At 30.8% G+C, this 18,664-nt stretch overlaps 1 long non-coding RNA gene and 4 other non-coding genes across 5 annotated transcripts; 3 read left to right on the top strand and 2 right to left on the bottom strand.

Moving 5' to 3' along the window:
- Window positions 1-1,688: 1,688 nt before the first annotated feature.
- Trnaq-cug (transfer RNA glutamine (anticodon CUG)) lies at window positions 1,689-1,760 on the bottom strand. Its single transcript has one exon. It is a non-coding gene; the product is annotated as a tRNA-Gln (tRNA).
- An 8,431-nt stretch (window positions 1,761-10,191) lies between these two features.
- Trnaq-cug (transfer RNA glutamine (anticodon CUG)) lies at window positions 10,192-10,263 on the top strand. The gene has a single exon. It is a non-coding gene; the product is annotated as a tRNA-Gln (tRNA).
- Window positions 10,264-14,144: 3,881 nt separating this feature from the next.
- On the top strand, window positions 14,145-14,216 carry Trnaq-uug (transfer RNA glutamine (anticodon UUG)). The gene has a single exon. It is a non-coding gene; the product is annotated as a tRNA-Gln (tRNA).
- Window positions 14,217-14,473: 257 nt separating this feature from the next.
- Window positions 14,474-14,545, top strand: Trnaq-cug (transfer RNA glutamine (anticodon CUG)). The gene has a single exon. It is a non-coding gene; the product is annotated as a tRNA-Gln (tRNA).
- Window positions 14,546-16,382: 1,837 nt separating this feature from the next.
- LOC132738103 (uncharacterized) lies at window positions 16,383-17,935 on the bottom strand. Its single transcript, XR_009626819.1, has 4 exons — window positions 17,763-17,935; window positions 17,134-17,211; window positions 16,864-16,965; window positions 16,383-16,649 (listed from the first exon to the last, which is right to left on the bottom strand). It is a non-coding gene; the product is annotated as an uncharacterized LOC132738103 (long non-coding RNA).
- Window positions 17,936-18,664: the final 729 nt, after the last annotated feature.

Below are 18,664 nucleotides of genomic sequence, written 5' to 3'. Positions count from 1 at the left end.
CGTAACGATTGCAGACAAAAATGTCTGTCGGGGATAAACATAGAGTGTGCTCGTTGATTGACAACATCTGTCTGTGGTTTACATATTGCGAAGGAAAGGGATAATGATAGAAAAATCAAATCATATTCAGATGCTGTGACATGAGTATCATATTGTGTCGACAGGGAAAGTGTTTTTTATATTTGTCTATGATCCAAAAGAAAAAGACAATCAAGACACTTGTCAATCTGATTTATACTCGAGGTAACGCCCGTTCGCACAAATCAGACCCATATTTCGATGTTCTTTCTATTTCTATACTTTATTAATTTCATCTTGAAAATAACGTGTTAAACAGGTTTTCATATCGACGACTTAATCTATTGGAACCAGCAGTATCGCCTTAGCTGAAAAGTAAAGGCACTGACGATGTTAGATAAATGAATTTCATCCAGAAGGTCTTCACTCGCTTTTTTGAGTGATTCGGGATCTTTGAGTCCAGCACTTTTAAGTCTTGAGAAATGAGTACCACTAGGGGGCATGATGTATGTTGCACGTATCATTTTCCCTTATGCACAAGCTCAATCAAACCGAGTCTGCAATGTTAATGTAATTTTGCTGTTTTTATGCTTCCGATAGATCACTATTTCCCAGTTCAAATCTATCGTGGAACATCTTTTTTCAAATAATGAACATTAATAAAAATTATTATCATTTGCTGTGCGATAAAAGTCGGATTCAAAAGGTTTCAAAGTCAGTATTTTTTAAACACTATTTGATTATTAAAATTGTGCTTGATCACTTCCATTTGTCTAAAATGTCTTCGAACAGACTCTTATTCTGTGCATTGTAAAATTCTATAGTTCAAAATATGACAAACACAGTCTTCTTTTTCATTTCTCGTCGTTTAATTTTCTATTTTTCGCTTAAAGTTTTAGCTTATATTTAAGTTTTATTGGCGTTTGACCAATCTTCAAACTACAAGCATAAATTGGAATCCAGCTTTTTTATATTTCGTTTTGTGTCAAAGCATTTCTAACATTCGTATATTTTAAAGATATTTTTGAATCAAATTGATACCGGTATTTTTGACTAGCCTATGCTTCATAGAACTAACCGGTACTACCGTCACAAGTGACAACAAATATTAGGCATGTACTAGTAAACTTCAATTTTCAAATGAAAAGAATGTCCTGAGTTAACAGAAATAGATAAGAAGAACCAAAGTTCCATTCCTGTTTAATTTCTTATTGATATAATGCAATTAAGTTCGGTTATATTGACTGTTGTATTGACCTTTCTCGCCGGGGGTTCCATTGACACAAGATTAGAGTGTATCGTTTTCGGCTACATTCTAAATATATGCCTTTGTATGCAGTTTGTTATCGCCTACATTTAACTTCAAATTAACAAATGTAGACACAAAGAAATTCCTTCCTTAAATACTTATCAATTCTATATTTTAATTTATTCATAAATATGGAAGTCAAGCATTTAAATATGATATTATAATATTTGATATCTAGTTTCAGTGGTACACTACATTGAAGAGAGAATAAAATCTCGAACCAAAATAATGATGAATAGGGTAAAATATGATAAAAATGTAAATTAAAACAACAAAAATAGATCCAAAATGTAAAACTTAATATTGAATGGGATACGCCTTGTAAACAACAACAACAGAACTGAACCAACAAAAAAAATTCAGGTTCCACCGAGATTTGAACTCGGATCGCAGGATTCAGAGTCCTGAGTGCTAACCATTACACCATGGAACCGTCTTGCGAGTCATTACAATGAATATGTACATATTAAATAAAGATATCATATAATAACTTGTAACATGTTGTTTTGTATCCTGGTGTTTAACAAACTTGTATTTGCAGTGACATATCACTCATAACAAACTCAACATAAAATATCAACATTAATATGTATTAAAATACATATACTATGTTCCTTCAAGTTTGCATGCGGGTCGCTGGGTTCAAAGTGAAGAGTGCTAACAGTTACACCATAGAACCACTATAATGATTTTATGTCACATTGAAGCTTTGTTTGATAAAAGAGAGAAATCATTCGTAGTTAAACATAATTTAATTATTCTTATATTTGTTCACGGCTAAAATATCCTTTTTTCAATTATTTTAAAGAAATGATTAAATATATATGACAATGACATCGCATTAGCAACATATTTAGACAATGTGGACCTTTTTGCTGATGATTCCTCAATGTATACATCTGGTCCTAATTGTAGTAGAAACCTAATATCAACATGATTTTTGATAAAAGTGATCCCTCGGAAGTATTAAAATTATCAAATTATCTGCAGATGTTTCTAAATTCAAAATTTCATCATATCATGTTTAAAGGTTGAATTCTGCTTATGCCAGTGATTGGGGGCGTGAAAGGTAGTTTGGAGTACCCTCAATCAAACCGAGCCTGCAATATTTTTAATTTTGTTTTTCTGGACTTTCTTTAGGGGTTCTTACTTTCTCAATTTTACACGATAATTGCAGACTCCGTTTGATTGAGTCTGTTCATGAGGGATCATGAAAAAGTGCAACATCCCTCACGCAACATCCCTAGTACCGGCGGAAGTGGTACTCAATTTTCAACACTAAAAGGTGCTTCAACCAATGACACAAAAGGACCAGAAAAAATATAACAACACTGAAATGAAGCCATAGATTTAAATGCACGTTTAGTGTACACACGTAGTCTAATAGTGTACAATAAATGCTTACAGATTATTGATAGGAGCACGTATGTACGGTTTATCAAAGTTTAAATGGCTATTGGAATTTTAAACAGATAAAAGTAATTAAACAATATTTGTATATTCTCACGATTTATACATGTATACAACTGGTTATACTGGAAAATACTGGAAAAAGTATAATTCCAGGTGCAAGTATTCTATGTCAGGTTCCAAAAGGAATTTTAAGATATTTATTCTGTATTGTTGCAGATCTGTAAATGGCATATTTAAAAATGTTTTCAGGTTCCAATGAGATTTGAACTCGGATCGAAGGAGTCCTGAGTGCTAATCAATATACCATTGAACCGTTATGATGCTTTTACATTATACTAAACCTAATTTGAAAAATAAAAAAAAATCCTTTAATTTGTAGATATTTATATTTCAAATTCAAAAGTGCTAACTATTAAACTATTGCGCAATAGAATCATTATGTGAGTACATTTATATCATAATGAACATTATTTGAAAAAGAGAGAAACCTTTATATTGCCAGACGTTGAACAAGAAGTCGTTAAACACTATTTAAACACACTAAATAAGGAACGGAAAATATATAGATGAATAACTGAAATTATTTTCTTTTGATTTTTTACGGCATGACTTCACTTTCTGACAGAGTCATTTATTCAATGATATTGAACACGCAAACGTAAATATTATATTTAATAAGTACCCCACATAGAGTAGGATTACGTAAAAGTTTATATATGTATAAGTTTTGTTACAGTGTTTCTTATTTGCAATGGCAAATATGTTCATCAACAAGTCATCGACCGGTCTTCCAATGTATGTTTTGATGGTCATCCCCTTCCCTCTGATATTAAATATTTGTTTTCTTATAGATGATGTTACTTAACCAACCTAAATTGACAAAGCATAAAACGATCATCACTTCAACAAATCAAACACGAAATGATCTTCCACATTTAAACTGTAACTCACTTATCAACACAAACAATAAATGACTGAACGTCACAGTGAACCAAACCATGAACATGCGTTTAACAATCATTCTCTGTAAATACTTGTCTTTTGTCGGGGAACTGATTGTGTAAGTCTTGTGTTTCAATAATGAAAACGCTGTTATTATGGTACGTTTTCATTAGAAAAAACATTAATGAACACTTTCATCTGATATTGATCATTATTGGCAATTATTACACAATCGTCTCTTAACTATGATATTTTATTTAGGGGTAGTAATAATCCAACATATGTCGAACACTTTCACGCTTTGAGTTTATAGAACATGAATAATTAACGACGTGCAAAACAATAACTACATTAAAGTTCCATATGTCAACAAAATTATTTTTAATAACATATTACTTATTGCCATTTATCCCGATTTATCCGGGGTGCTGCTGCGGCTCATGTGCTTTAAGGGCATCAGCGCAGTAGCAGATATGATTGAATATCATTGCAAGCAATGTGATTTTGAATCTTTGTTCATCTTCATGCCAACCCTATACAAAACGTATACAATAAAATTTATATAGACTAAGAGTTTGAAAAGTAAGAAATTGAAGGTTAGTTGTACTTGAGATTAAGCAATCCATATGAAAACCTGATTAAGGTTATTTGAAAATTATGATATAGCAATATATATAAATATAAAAAACAGCTGCCATAGAAAAAAGGAAACAAAACAAACAAAAAACACATTTGGAGCAACCTTACCTCAGTTGCAACAAATTCAAATGTCTCAAACTAATAATTAAAAGAGGGCTTTTTTCTTTTAACATATTTTTTATTCTGTATTTCACGTACACGGGAAAAAAGGATAGAAATACCTTAAGGTAATTAGGATAATTAGAAACGGAAAAAATCTCATGCTAGATACATAACAAAACATAAAACAGTTTATGAAACTTAAATAACAAGTTATCATTGTCACCATGCATTCTCTATTTATTGATTATATTTACCTATTCACAAAATTATATTTGAAGTTTCAATATTCATATCAAAGTGATTACACAAAGTTATCAGAGAAAGCCAGTCCAGCATGTGAAACAGCCTACCACAACAGATTTCGCTTTCACGTGAGAAGTACATACCAATTTGAAGAGTCATACTACAACATATTATGGCTCGGTATAAGATAAAAACTAATACAGCTCTAAATAATGCCTAAACAAGACAATACGTCCTTGACATATATGCCATTGTTGGGTGGGGTATGGACAATAAATATGTCAACTCCTAAACGTTAATTGCAGTCATTGTCCAAGTAAATGAATCCATTATCGATATGTATTTATACTTATTTAGAGTGAAACTTGAAAACTACTTATTAAGAGTCATTTTGGTGAAGAAAGGCGGAAAAAAATCGAAACCGAAAATAAAAGATCATGGTTAATGCGACGATTGAAAACGTATCGCTGATAAAAACAATGCAAGATGAAAGCGTTCATTGATGCTTTACTTATGGAAGGTGTAAACAGAGAGGAATACTAACTAACTAATTATTTAAACAAATACGTGTACGTTAAGAGTCAATTTTCCAATTAAAGACAATTACTTAAAAGTAATAAATTACTCATACATCGCGGAATTTTACGACGTCGTTGTTTTGATTTGGAAATAAACGTCACGAACTCACGTGAGATCTCGTTTATGATTTGCAGGTTTATTTTCACTTTATAAATGGTACTGGATAAGTCTTGACTCCTAAAAATGAATAGATCAAGTTGAAACAAATTCAAACAGAACATGCTTTACACAACGCATTAAGATTGGTTATGATAAATATAGTAAAAGGTCCAAGAACATTGAAAATAAAACAAACAAACAAAGAAACAAACAACAACATTGTTAGTTATAACAATAGAAAACCTACTATCGTTTTTTTTAAAATATGTCCATGTATTTCTTTTTTTTTTCTTTTTTTGCATCTCTTCTGCTACACTATTACAAAGTTAACATTAAGACTTTGCAATATAATCCATCCAATATAATGTCTTACAAATCTGCTGATATTTCATTTGCGTTGATTGGTCGTCTGTAGTTGATAGGACCGTCACAATATTATTTGTACACAATGGCTACTTTTTATTTAAAAATATTACTTGATGTTCTTTAGCGGCACTTTACTTAAAGATTGATAAGAAATATTTTGTCCGCGAACTAGCAGGTATACATACATACCATTCTAGCCTAGATGAATGCGTTGAAATTCCTTTGGGTGTTTCTATTTCTTATTGACACATTTAGATAAATATTTGGTAAATCTAACTTTTATCACATGGGGTAACAATGCCATTAGCTATTATATTACTGTATTGTTTTATTTTACATTTCAAACATATTCTCATTGTAACAAAAGTTAAAATCTCTCCAGATTGACAAACTGAGATACCAAGTCATTTATTGCTTAAATACTTATAGTTTTAATGCACTATTCATGTTCAATTGCACACACGTTCGTAAATATTTGAATTTATGTAGACACTGCAGTGACCATGAATAAGATAAATTTGATTTCATTTTAACACACATTCTCATTTCTTTATCTCCCAGCTATATTGTTGTGTTTATTTGATGAATAATTAACTCTCTTAGACAGATAATTGAAAATCATTGCATCGTCATCTTCTTCAAACGTTTGGTTTTAATAAGCCTTATGCTGAATAATTGTTGTTTGCTATGCCTGATATAGATGAAATATTTTGCCAGCCTTCCCTGCTTCAGTAATGTCTCCAACAGCTGTAAGTGTAGGTTTTTTTATCGTGCTTGGGATTGAGAAAATTGTGATGATGACTATTGAAATATTTTGCTATCTTTCCTTTTTCCAATGCTGCCTTTAGGAGTTGCCGGTTTGTGTATCTTAGTTTTTTTTCTATTGTGCTTTAAGTGGACAAGATTGTGATGATGATGTGGCGTTACCTATGTATTTATGCTAATGCTGTGCATTTTATTTTAGCATGTATACGTTCAGGTTTCTTGAACCAATTATTTGGCCTCTAAGTGCAGATCTGGACTAACATCACTGTCCATCAATCTTATATTTTACTTGTTAACGATACAATATCATTTAAAGCTAGTGACAAATAGCAGTCAAAGATTATGGCATTTACACAAATTAAAACGTGTATAACCACCTTGAATTGAAGCAATGGACATGATAAAGACATAGTTATTGAAGGTCTTTTAAAAAACAGGCTTCAATTATCAAAGCACAGTTACATACTACATCTATCATAAGCCTTTGGAAGATGCTGTCAATTGTATTACTTTAGATCTAAAAGTATGTATATAAGTCGTTAAAGATTGGCTGAATTCAATCAATTACAAGCCATGGTGTAAATATAGACAATGCAGCATTTCGCGGCTTGGTAATACTATACATATCGGTATATCACTTTATAGACTTTAATTACAATCATTTCACTGAAGTTAACCAGCTCGTTGCCGACATTTATACATACGTCCATAATGTGTTTCGGGATAACAATTTATTAGGAATCATATATGGAAGAAAGAAATAAAGACGTCTGGTGGATAGATCGAATTGGAAAATAAAAGATCACGGTAACGAGACGATCGAAAACATATTGTCAATGAAAAGCAATGCCAGTTGTAAACGTTCATTCATGTTTTACTAATGAAAACTGTAAACAAGAAGGAATACTGTAACAAATCATATATTTATCAAAGACCCTTAAAATACTTTGTCATTTAAAGTCGGATTTAAGTCGATGTGTTAAAAGAATTGAATGCTCATTTATCACGGAGTTTTAAGGCACCATCCTTGTTTTGATTTTCTAGGAAAATGATACGAAATCACTAGAGATCAGTCATTAATCGCGAATTACTCAATTTATATATATGGTGGGTTATTTTGATAAAATTAAGCTATACAGTATAAGTCGTTTGTAAATGGACGTATTACTTATAGTTAGATATAACTGTTATTCTCATCTTGATTTGAGTGATTCCTAATCGATGCACTCTGTCTATTCGTTAAACGCTTCATAACTATACCATAGAAATACTTACATACTTTACATTCTTATATACTTCACATTGTTGAGGAAATCAGATGGTTCCATGGTGAAATGGTTAGCACTCAGGACTCTGAATCCTGCGATCCGAGTTCAACTTTCGGTGGAACCTTACATTTAAGTGTTGAAAAGAAGTTACATTATGAACATCAAAACAATAACGCCCATCCAGTTTACAAAATATCTGGTGAGTTAATTTGCTAAAATTAAGCTATAGCATATGAATGAATTTTTAAATTTTAAATAGTCGTATACTTCTTATCCTAATTTGAGTGAATCCTAATTGATGCACTCGATGTCAATCTCTTCAACGCTTCATATCTATACCAAAGAGTTACTTATATACTTCACATTATTATATTCTTCACATTGTCGAGGAAAACACGTGGATCCATGATGTAATGGTAAGCAATCAGTACTTTGAATCCTGCGATCCGGGTTCAAATCTCGGTGGAACCTTACATTTTAATGTTGAAAAGAAGTTAAATTATGAACATCAAAACACTCGCTCGATTAATATCATTTCAGGAATTTGGCTCGTGTCGGCTGACCTTCATTACTTTATGTCTATTTATTAACTTAACTGAAATATTATGTAAATGATAAAATGAAATGAATAAAAAATGTGTTAAACTATGTTCTCTCTATTTTATTGGGGTTTTTATGGTAGTTTTGTTCGCTGAAATTCTTTAGAGTACCATCAAGAAAAAATGTCAATGGTATAATCTTATATAATACATAGAATTATTTGTTTATGGCAAACACTTATAATACTCTTATAGACTTGATAGGCAGTTTCCTATTTTAAGATGTATCTTCTTCTGTTTAATGTATTGAGGTATTGTGTTTTGTAAGAATACAAATATTTGAATTCCTAAAGCTACTATACACAATGTGTGTCATCAGGTATTTTTATATATTTATTTCTTCGTCTCTTTTTTGTATTTAATTAGATCATGTTATTTTCTATAATCACTGTTGATTTTAAACATGTTCAGGCCATTTTAGTTTAACATGGAATTTTATTTTCCGCAGCATCACCTTCGTCAAATGATTGTGTTGAACAACTACATAGAATGAATGATTACCCAATGTTGTTTTTCTCCATTTTGATTCCTATTAAAGCTTTTAAATAACACTTCTGGCTTTGTGATAAAAATAAGTATATAAGTATATTAATGGCAGGTGGGACTTTAAACTAGTTATTGTTCTGCTCATTATTACGTATTCTTATTCTATAAACCCAAAAGATGAAAGTGTTCTTTGTAGAATGATAGCATCTATTGGATTATTACTACCCCCGAAATAAAAGATCAAAGTTAACGAGATGATTGTGAACTAATTGCCAGTAATAATCAATATCAGATGAAAGCGTTCTTAACTGTTTTTTTTTTCTTGCTGAAAACTGTAAACGTGCAATAATGTTCACTAATTAATTATTTAAACGCAAAACACACACAATCAGTTCCCCGAACAAAAGACAAATAATTAAACATTATAATTATTACATGCATGTTCAGGTTGGTTCATTGTAAAGCACGATATTTTACGACTTCTTTGCTTGTTTTGATTAGTTAGTGAGAAACATTTCGTGTTTGATTTGTAGAGGTGACGGTCGTTTTATGGTTTGGTACGTAAGGTTGGTCCATGTCTAAAGAAACACAATTTAAAAAAAAATAGGAACGGTTTTGTCCTTATTGAAAGATGAGCATTTCCATTAAAGTTCTTTAACACGGAAGGTGTGAATTAAAGTAAAGCATAGGAATATTTGTATAAGTGATCAGTGTGAGTTTCCACACAGAACCATCAAGTCATTGTTATTATTATCACAATATATATGACCAACTACATGCAATATAAATGTGTTTATTGATAATTTCTTCAAAAGACTTTATAGAAAACGACTATTAAGCTATAAATTAAAGTAAGTGCAATGTCAACCACATTATGTTAAATATCTACAAATCAAACGATTCCTCTCTTTATCAAATAAGGTTCAGTATGATTAAAAAGCACCATAAAGGTTCTATGGTGTATTTAATCGTTAGCACTCTGGACTTTGACTTTAAATATTTTATGAAAGACGGTAGCAACGAGTGTAATTGTAATAATTTTCATACCACAGAAAGTATAATAAATCCCGTTTTAAGATAAAAACTTGATGTTTTTTTTTTGTTTGTTATATACACTTTTTCTCTTTCTTGACAATAAAATTTGAAAGACTTACCCATTGGCTGGCTTTAGAAGAAAAAAGTGCAGCAAATAAAGAAAATACGTTTCACTGCAATGACAAAAAATATATAATAAATAGCAATATATTTTTTTTTTTTGGTATTTGGCAGATAATGTTTTGAAAAAAATCAGAAAACATATTTCATAAGTTGTCATAAAAATAATTAGTAATGTATCTAGTCATTTTCCATGTATTAGCAACTCGGTTCCATGGTGTAATGGTTAGCACTCAGGACTCTGAATCCTGCGATCCGAGTTCAAATCTCGGTGGAACCTAACATTTTCTTTAAATATGTCATTTACAGATCTGCAACAATATAGGATAAATATCTTGAAATTAATTTTTGGTATGAGAAAAAGAATACATTTTCTTTAAATTTCAATTGATGACGGTTATTTAGTCATGTTTACTTTTGGTAGGCTGTCGTCGAGAAATACGTGCTTTTCCAGTAACAATCTATTTACATTAGTTTTGTCCGACATTATTGTATAATTTAAACTACTTATGTACACTATGCGAACATTTAAAGCTGGGGATATTCAACTTTATTTAAATTTTAATTCCTTTTCATTACAAGATGTAAGTGTGTTATTTTTAGAAATGCAAATACATGTACTTGAATTTTTAATAGGTATGTCGCTAAATGTTCACATTTACGATTGATTTATATAGAAACGTATAATGTTTTACATATAGATGTTATAGTGTCGTGTTTATTTCAAATTGTTAATTGTACGGTGTAGAAAATAAACTTCCGAAGCCTTATCTTTATCTATTAGCTATATATTTTTCTGATGTCTGTTTCGATGTTGTTATTATTGCTGAAAATGAAACTAATTTGCAGTAAATGTTAAACCGCTTAACTGATTGGTGAAATGCTTTAAAACACGTAGATAATACAGAGTAGTCTCTTTGAATGTCTATGTGCAATGTACATGCCTATGTATAAATTTTATTTCTCTATGTTATGAATTGTACAATGACGAAACTTAAATAAAACATTAAATATATTTATAACTTGATTTACAATGAAGATGCAAGAAAGCAGTTTGTATAAAATCACTGATACCTCAAGTCCTTAATTAAAATGATCGTTACCATTTTATTTACACAATACATTTGTATATTTGTACTTCATTAGAAGGTTAAAATGTAAACGACGTTCTGCAGTTCATAAAAAACAACAACAGAAATAAGATAACCATGCAGAACAAATACGCGAAGAGCGGCCAATCAATGTTAGATGAAGACAATAATGTCCCATGTGAAACCAGTACCGGTGAGTTCCAGGATTTGTGGGCCGGCGAATAATGTTGCAAAAGTTGTTGCAAATATTTGTTTCGAGAAATATCTTTAAAAAATAAGTTTAATTACTTTGATGGAAAACAACAGACAACATAGAAGTATGAAGACGTAACTTGTAGGTTGAAAAATGAGTTGGTAAAGACGCCAGTATAACTTACATAGGAGCTCGGGCTTCAAACGAAATAAAGACAAGAAAATGGGGATAACTTATTTGTCATTACTTTTTAAATATCGAATTTCACAGTTTATTCTATTCCACAGAAGAACAAATTATGATAAAAAACGTTTTTGACAAATGGCCAAATTTCAAGAATCAATTCCTGTTGAAATATATATGCCTTGTCATAATTCTGCGAGTTTCTAGAACCCTCGTATAAACATGTATATACTCAGATTAGAACATACTACTAAATAAAACAAAGAAAATTAACTTGTTGATGTGTAATCCTTAATGTTTGTGTAGTGAAGTAATACTTATCGGTTAAACATTTATCATTTTAAATAATGACCGATAAAAACTGTTTCTTTATTTTGTAAATTGTTGTGGGCTTCTTGTGCAAGTGTCAGTCAACAAAGGTAACATCATGACCTATATCAATAAGGTGAAATACAAATTATAATAACAGGTAAATATTATGTCTTTCTTTGGCCCTTTACTTTTCAAAATTAGGCGAGACTGGTTCTAATAGATTAAGGCGTCAATACTGATGCCTTTTTCATTAGTATAGCAGTCTAACACGCAGATTACAAGATGAAGTTAATGTAGGTCAGCGTTTATTATACCATATATAAGTAAGTATATTTTAGATTGATATAAGAGCATATAAAACATCACTATCTTTGGAGAAATAAAGATAAGGGTTAAGATTCCTTAACAAATGATTTAAGACAATAACATCTGACAATGGTACTTACTTCTTTCCAATATTGAATTTCTATACGGGTCTAGACATCCCGGTCACTATTTATGAACCGGCAATAGCTCCAGCAAATCTAAAACGAGATCTCGCGTGACTTCATGATATTTACTTCAAACGTCGTCAAATTCAACACATTCAATTATTTTATTGCAATACATTGTTACTCAACTTTTATTAGTCTTTAATTGGAAAAAGTTGTTCTTTAGGTTTCTTTTTGAATAGTTAATCGGTTGCCATTATTTCCTGTTTATACTCTCCATCAGTTAAACATTAATTTGCATTGATTTTCAAACGTCTCATTAACCATGATCTTTTATTGTTGTTGTAGCTTTTTTCCACCCGACGCCTTTATTTCTTTATTCCAAATGTGACTCTTAATAAATTGTTTTTTCCAAAACACTCTATGGACATATATATTTTGCCAGCCTTCCCTGCTTCAGTAATGTCTCCAACAGCTGTAAGTGTAGGTTTTTTTTATCGTGCTTGGGATTGAGAAAATTGTGATGATGACTATTCTAATATTTTGCTATCTTTCCTTTTTCAAATGCTGCCTTCAGAAAATGCCGGTTTTGGTATCTTAGTTTTTTTTCTATTGTGCTTGGAGTGGACAAGATTGTGATGAGGGACAAAATTGTGATGATGATGTGGCGTTACCTATGTATTTATGTTAATGCTGTGCATTTTATTTTAGCATGTATACGTTCAGGTTTCTTGAACCAATTATTTGGCCTCTAAGTGCAGACCTGGACTAACATCACTGTCCATCAATCTTATATTTTTACTTGTTAACGATACAATATCATTTAAAGCTAGTGACAAATAGCAATCAAAGATTATAGCATTGACACAAATAAAAACGTGTATAACCACCTTGTATTGGAGCAATGGACATGATAAAGACATAGTTATTGAAGGTCTTACAAAATCAGGCCTGAATAATAAAAGCACAGTTACAGAGTACATCTTTCGTATGTCTTTGGTAGATGCTGTCAATTGTATTACTACGCATATAAGTCGTTAAAAATTTGCTAAATCCAATCAATTACAAACCGTGGTGTAAATATAGACAATACAGCATTTCGCGGCTTGGTATTGACAATACATATCGGTATATCACTTCATTGACATTAATTACAATCATTACACTGAAGTTAACCAGCTCGTTGCCGACATTTATGCATACGTCCATAAAGTGTTTCGGAATAGCAATTTATTAGGAATCATGTATGGAAGAAAGAATAAAGACGTCTGGTGGATAGATCAAATTGGAAAATAAAATATCGTGAAATAGAAAACGTGTTGTAAACAAGGAGGAATACTGTAACAAATGATAAATTTATCAAAGACTCTTAAAATACTTTTTCGGGGGGTTTGAAGGGGGGCGGAGTCCCCCTCATCGCCAAGAAAATTTTGGACTTGTGAGAGGCTGAAAATGACCCCAGGTCGATCATAAGGTAACGTGTAACCAACGCTGAAAAGCCTTTGACTCTATCTCAATCCCTTGAGAAGTTGCAGCACTTTGAAATAAATTTTGATGTAAAAATCGAGGCAAAATAGTGATTTTTGGTAATTTTGAGATGTCCCCTCGTTGCCATGGGAACAGAAAATTTAAGACTGAGCATGTCCTTACAAAGGCAATGGTCCAGTCAACATTTGTGCCAAGTTTGATCAGTATTGAAGCATTTTTCATAGTTTCATAGCAGTTTGAACATGTAACAGGAGGCTTTTCACTGAAAATGGCCATTTCTCACAATATGCCCATGTGGGAAAGGGTTAAATCTCACGGAATTTACCAAACATTTATCGAATATTAATATATTCTGTGCATTGACCGTATAATCAGTATGGAATTGACATGTTAATCTTTAGCATGCTTTCTCTGTCATCATAATGGCAGAAGTGACGTTTAAAAACAGTACACTAAATCACATGGTTCCATGGTGTAATGGTTAGCACTCAGGACTTTGAATCCTGCGATCCGAGTTCAAATCTCGGTGGAACCTTACTTTTAATTTTTGAAGAAAAGTTTCATTGTGGGCGTTAAACCAATACACGTTCAATTTATATCTCTGGTGAGCATTTTTGCTAAAATTAAGCTTTACAATGTGATTTTTAAACGGACATATTACTTGTTAGATAAATCTGAATTTCTTATCTTGATTTTGATGAATCCCATTTGATATACTCTGTTTGTTATAATATCAATACCAAGTATATACTTCACATTCTTATATACTTCAGATGGTTTAGGGAATCACATGGTTCCGTGGTGTAATGGTTAGCACTTAGGACTCTGAATCCTGCGATCCGAGTTCAAATCTCGGTGGAACCTAACATTTTAATGTTGAAAAGAAGTTACATTGTAAACACCAAAACACACGTTCGATTAATATCTTTTTATGAATTTGCTCAAATTAGACCATGATCCATACAATACTATTTATTTCTTTTAATGGAAGTATTTTTTAAAAAACGTTTTTGTTTTTCAAACTGCGTGTAAGTTTGCTCTAAATCTATGTTATACGTTATCTTTTGTATTATTTTTACATGATTCTTTAATTTGATTATCAGTTTTTATTCTTTCAATATTTTGTTTCAGTTCATGCATTCTTGTGTCGATTTGTTTGTCTGTCTGTTTTAACTTTTGTTGTTTGTGTATCTTTTATTGATTTGTGTGAGTTCATACGTACTTGTATGTGTAGTGTATGTGTACGTGTGTGACTGTATGTGTTCCTTAAAATGCTATGCTCATCTTTGAGTAAAACATTTTTATTGCAGAAATTTATTAAGATCTATAAAATTCTTACTGGATATTTCTTATTGAAATACAAGGACGTACAAACTATGTATTTGAATCTCTGTTCATTATTACGGCGGGTCCTTTTTTAAAAAAACTGCCTTTTTTAATAACACAATATATCGAAAGTGTGTCCAGCGTGAAGGATTTAAAGAATAACATATCTCTTTTTGTCTTAAGTCAAAACATTTTTTTATTTTTTTTTACAAAAGACTGTGTAGCAATGATTAATATTTTCAAATATCAAATTTGAACCAAGTATATTTAACGGTAAGGGGAAATCGTGCGACATTTAACGTTGCAATTGCGACATTTAAAGGTAGAAGATTTTGCGACAATTAGCGCCAATCGTGACATTTAGCGACGTTGCGACATATAACGGCACCAAAAAACATTACTTATTCCTTAAATGTATGCATGTTAGACTGGGAGCGTGTACACAATATACAACTATCCTCTGCTGATATTTATATTTTTATGTCTAACTGAAAAAATATGTACCCGGTAAATTATAAAATGAAAAAATGTGTTAATTTGTTCTCTCTACTCTATTGATTTATGGTAATTTTGTTCGCAAATATTTTTAGAGTACCATCAAGAAAAAAATATCAACGGTATAATGTTATATATTACTAATAAGTATTTGTTAATGACAAACACTTAAAATACTCTTTCAGACTTGATTGGCAGTTATCTATTTTTAGATTTATCTTTCTTCAGTTTAATGTATTGTGGTATTGTATTTTGTAGGAGTACAAATATTTGAATTCATTAAGTTACTGTACACAATGTGTGCTAACAGGTTTTTTTTTTTTTTTTTTTTTTTTTTTTGGTATTTAACATGATAATGAAATTATCTGCAGTTACTGTAGATTTTATACATTCTCTTGTAGTTTTTGTTGAACATAGAATTTTATATTCCGCAACATCACCTTCGTCAAATGGATTTGTTGAACAACTACAGAGACCAACAGTATGTTATGTTTCTCAATTTTGATTCCTGTCACGGCCTGTACATATGAGTATATTGATGACAGGTGGTAATTAAATGTAGGTTTTGTTCTGCTCATTATTACTTATTCTTATTATATAACCTCAAAACCTTAAATTATTCTTTGTAGAATGATAGCATCTATTGGATTATTACTACCCCCGAAATAAAAGATCATAGTAAACGAGACGATTGCGAACTAATTGCCAGTAATAATCAATATCAGATGAAAGCGTTCTTAACTGTTTCCCAGCAGGCACATCAACGTTGTTTCAACGTTGAATTATGGTCAGATTTCAACGTTGAAATAAGGTTGGATTTATATTCGGATTTGAAACTTGAAACAACGTTGAAATTTAACGTTGATACAACGTTGCAGCTTCAACGTTGAAGTTTGAATGTCATTTCAACGTTGAAAACCCACCATACTTTAATTTTTGGATAAAAAGCAAAGTAACCAAGTTTAACAAAATATCAAGACAATATTAAATACTTCAGATATTTTATTTCAAAAATACAGTTCAAGTGCAGCTTAAATTCACTTCAATAGTTTTAACAATTAAACTACAATCTGTTCCAATCTTTTCTTCTAGATCTTTCTGGGTATGTCAAGTGTTTGAGTACTTCTTTGGCTGTCTCTTACTGCTTCTGCAAATAAAAATAAGAAGTTTGTAGTTAAAAGTGACTTGGTCAATCTCAAATTATACATATAATTATTCAACTTAGTGATTTGTTTTTATCTTAAAATGCTTTTCTCTAAGATTTACATCATAAAACAGCACAGAAATTGAAACATATCTAAGTTTCATATTGACAGCAAATACTGTATATAAGACAACAAAATCTTTTTAAAAAGTCTCACCTATGATCGGTAAGAAAAACTGCTCCCGGTCAGTTCCTTGCAGCATATTCCCAAGAAATTAACATTCTATAGGCTCTAGCTAAGACCATTTTATGCAGCATCCTGAAATCAATAAAAATGTTAATTTTATATAAATAATGTTACATGAATATTCCGAAAATTATATATTTTAAGACAAGATAAATATCCAGTAGTTGAAAAATGTATACTTTGTATAGTAAAGAAATTCAAATATATAAATTAATAAGAATAAATTTCAATGTAACAAACCTGACAGTCCTTTTCATGTTGAATGTATGGTATACAGGCTACAGCTGCAATACTCTAAATTTCAACCAGGGCAAGGATCTAGAATATAAAATAATATATAATAAAATAGAAATAGATTTATTATTCCCCATAAATTTACGACTATTAAACTTTAAAGTTTAACACTCAAATTTGTTATTTAACTTAATAATAACGTTTTTTTTTCAAGCTCATTAACACTGTATTATACTATTACTAAAATATAAACATAGTTATATATATTGACGAATCGTCTTGGGACGTAAATTATGTGGGCTAAACTACTTTATAGGTTATAGGTTTCAATTTTATAATTGATTAAATTCTAATTAGGATATAGTACAGACAATCGTTAAATAATATGAAAAATAATTTTAAGAAAGACAAGATTTGTAAAATCATAAATTGCCAAGGACATCAATAACTTCATGCTTACAAGGCCTACCGATCCCAAATCTTTCAATTAGGTCGCGAAAACGTGTCAAATCAACTCAATCATGTGTTTTCATCTCTCATTTATTTCATAAAGTAAATTAAAGTAGAATTTTAAGAATAAATAATAATATTTTAGAAAATAATCAGTAAACTAAAGTAAAACATCACGGTAATACCTCCGAAATCCAAATAAATTGCCAATCGTGTTGTTTTCAAATTTTCCCAACAGCGCCACCATTTGCACAAACGATAATCATAGACACAAACAAAATCAGAGATCGCAACAATTACTTCCCTTGACCAGCGTTATTTTATGAACGGGGTTTTGACTAATATCAATTTATTAATCAATATTATTCATAAAGAACTAAAAAATAAAAGAACAAACAACAAAACATAATAACTAATATTTAAAGCGTTAATAGAAAATGAAAAATTATTTCCAACTTTATTTGTTTCAGCGCTAATTTTGAATTTACGGAAAAAGATTGTAACGCAAATTTTCCTGACAAAAATCACTTACAGACTAATTCAATAAAGGAATAATAACACAAAATTAGTGGTATTAAAGTTTATATAATGATTAAACTAAATGTAAAACTTCGACCATAAACAACGTTGAATCAACGTTGTATATACATTGGCTATATATCCGTATGGTCGTCCATAGTTGAATATTGGTTGAACAACGTCACGACCATATTTCAACGTTGTTTCAACGTTGAAACAACGTCGAGTGCCTGCTGGGTTTTCTTTCTTGCTGAAAACTGTTAACGTGCAATAATGTTCACTAATTAATTACTTAAACTTAAAACACACACAATAAGTTTCCCAACAAAAGACAAATAATTAAACAGAATAATTATTACACGCATGTTCAGGTTTTGGTTCATTGTAAAGCTTAAGTCATTTACACGATATTTTACGACTTCATTGCTTGTTTTGATTAGTAAGTGAGAAACATTTCGTGTTTGATTTGTAGAGGTGACGGTCGTTTAATGGTTTGGTAAGTAAGGTTGGTTCATGTCTAAAGGAACAGAATTTAAAATCAAGCTCTGTGGTATTTTCTGATCTTTGC

This window comes from Ruditapes philippinarum, unplaced genomic scaffold (assembly GCF_026571515.1).
Source record: "Ruditapes philippinarum isolate M1 unplaced genomic scaffold, ASM2657151v2 ctg6387_1_1_1_1, whole genome shotgun sequence".
NCBI classification, from domain to species: Eukaryota; Metazoa; Mollusca; class Bivalvia; order Venerida; family Veneridae; genus Ruditapes; species Ruditapes philippinarum.
Note: the sequence above shows the minus strand (reverse complement) of the source record. Positions and strands in the feature narration are given on the sequence as shown.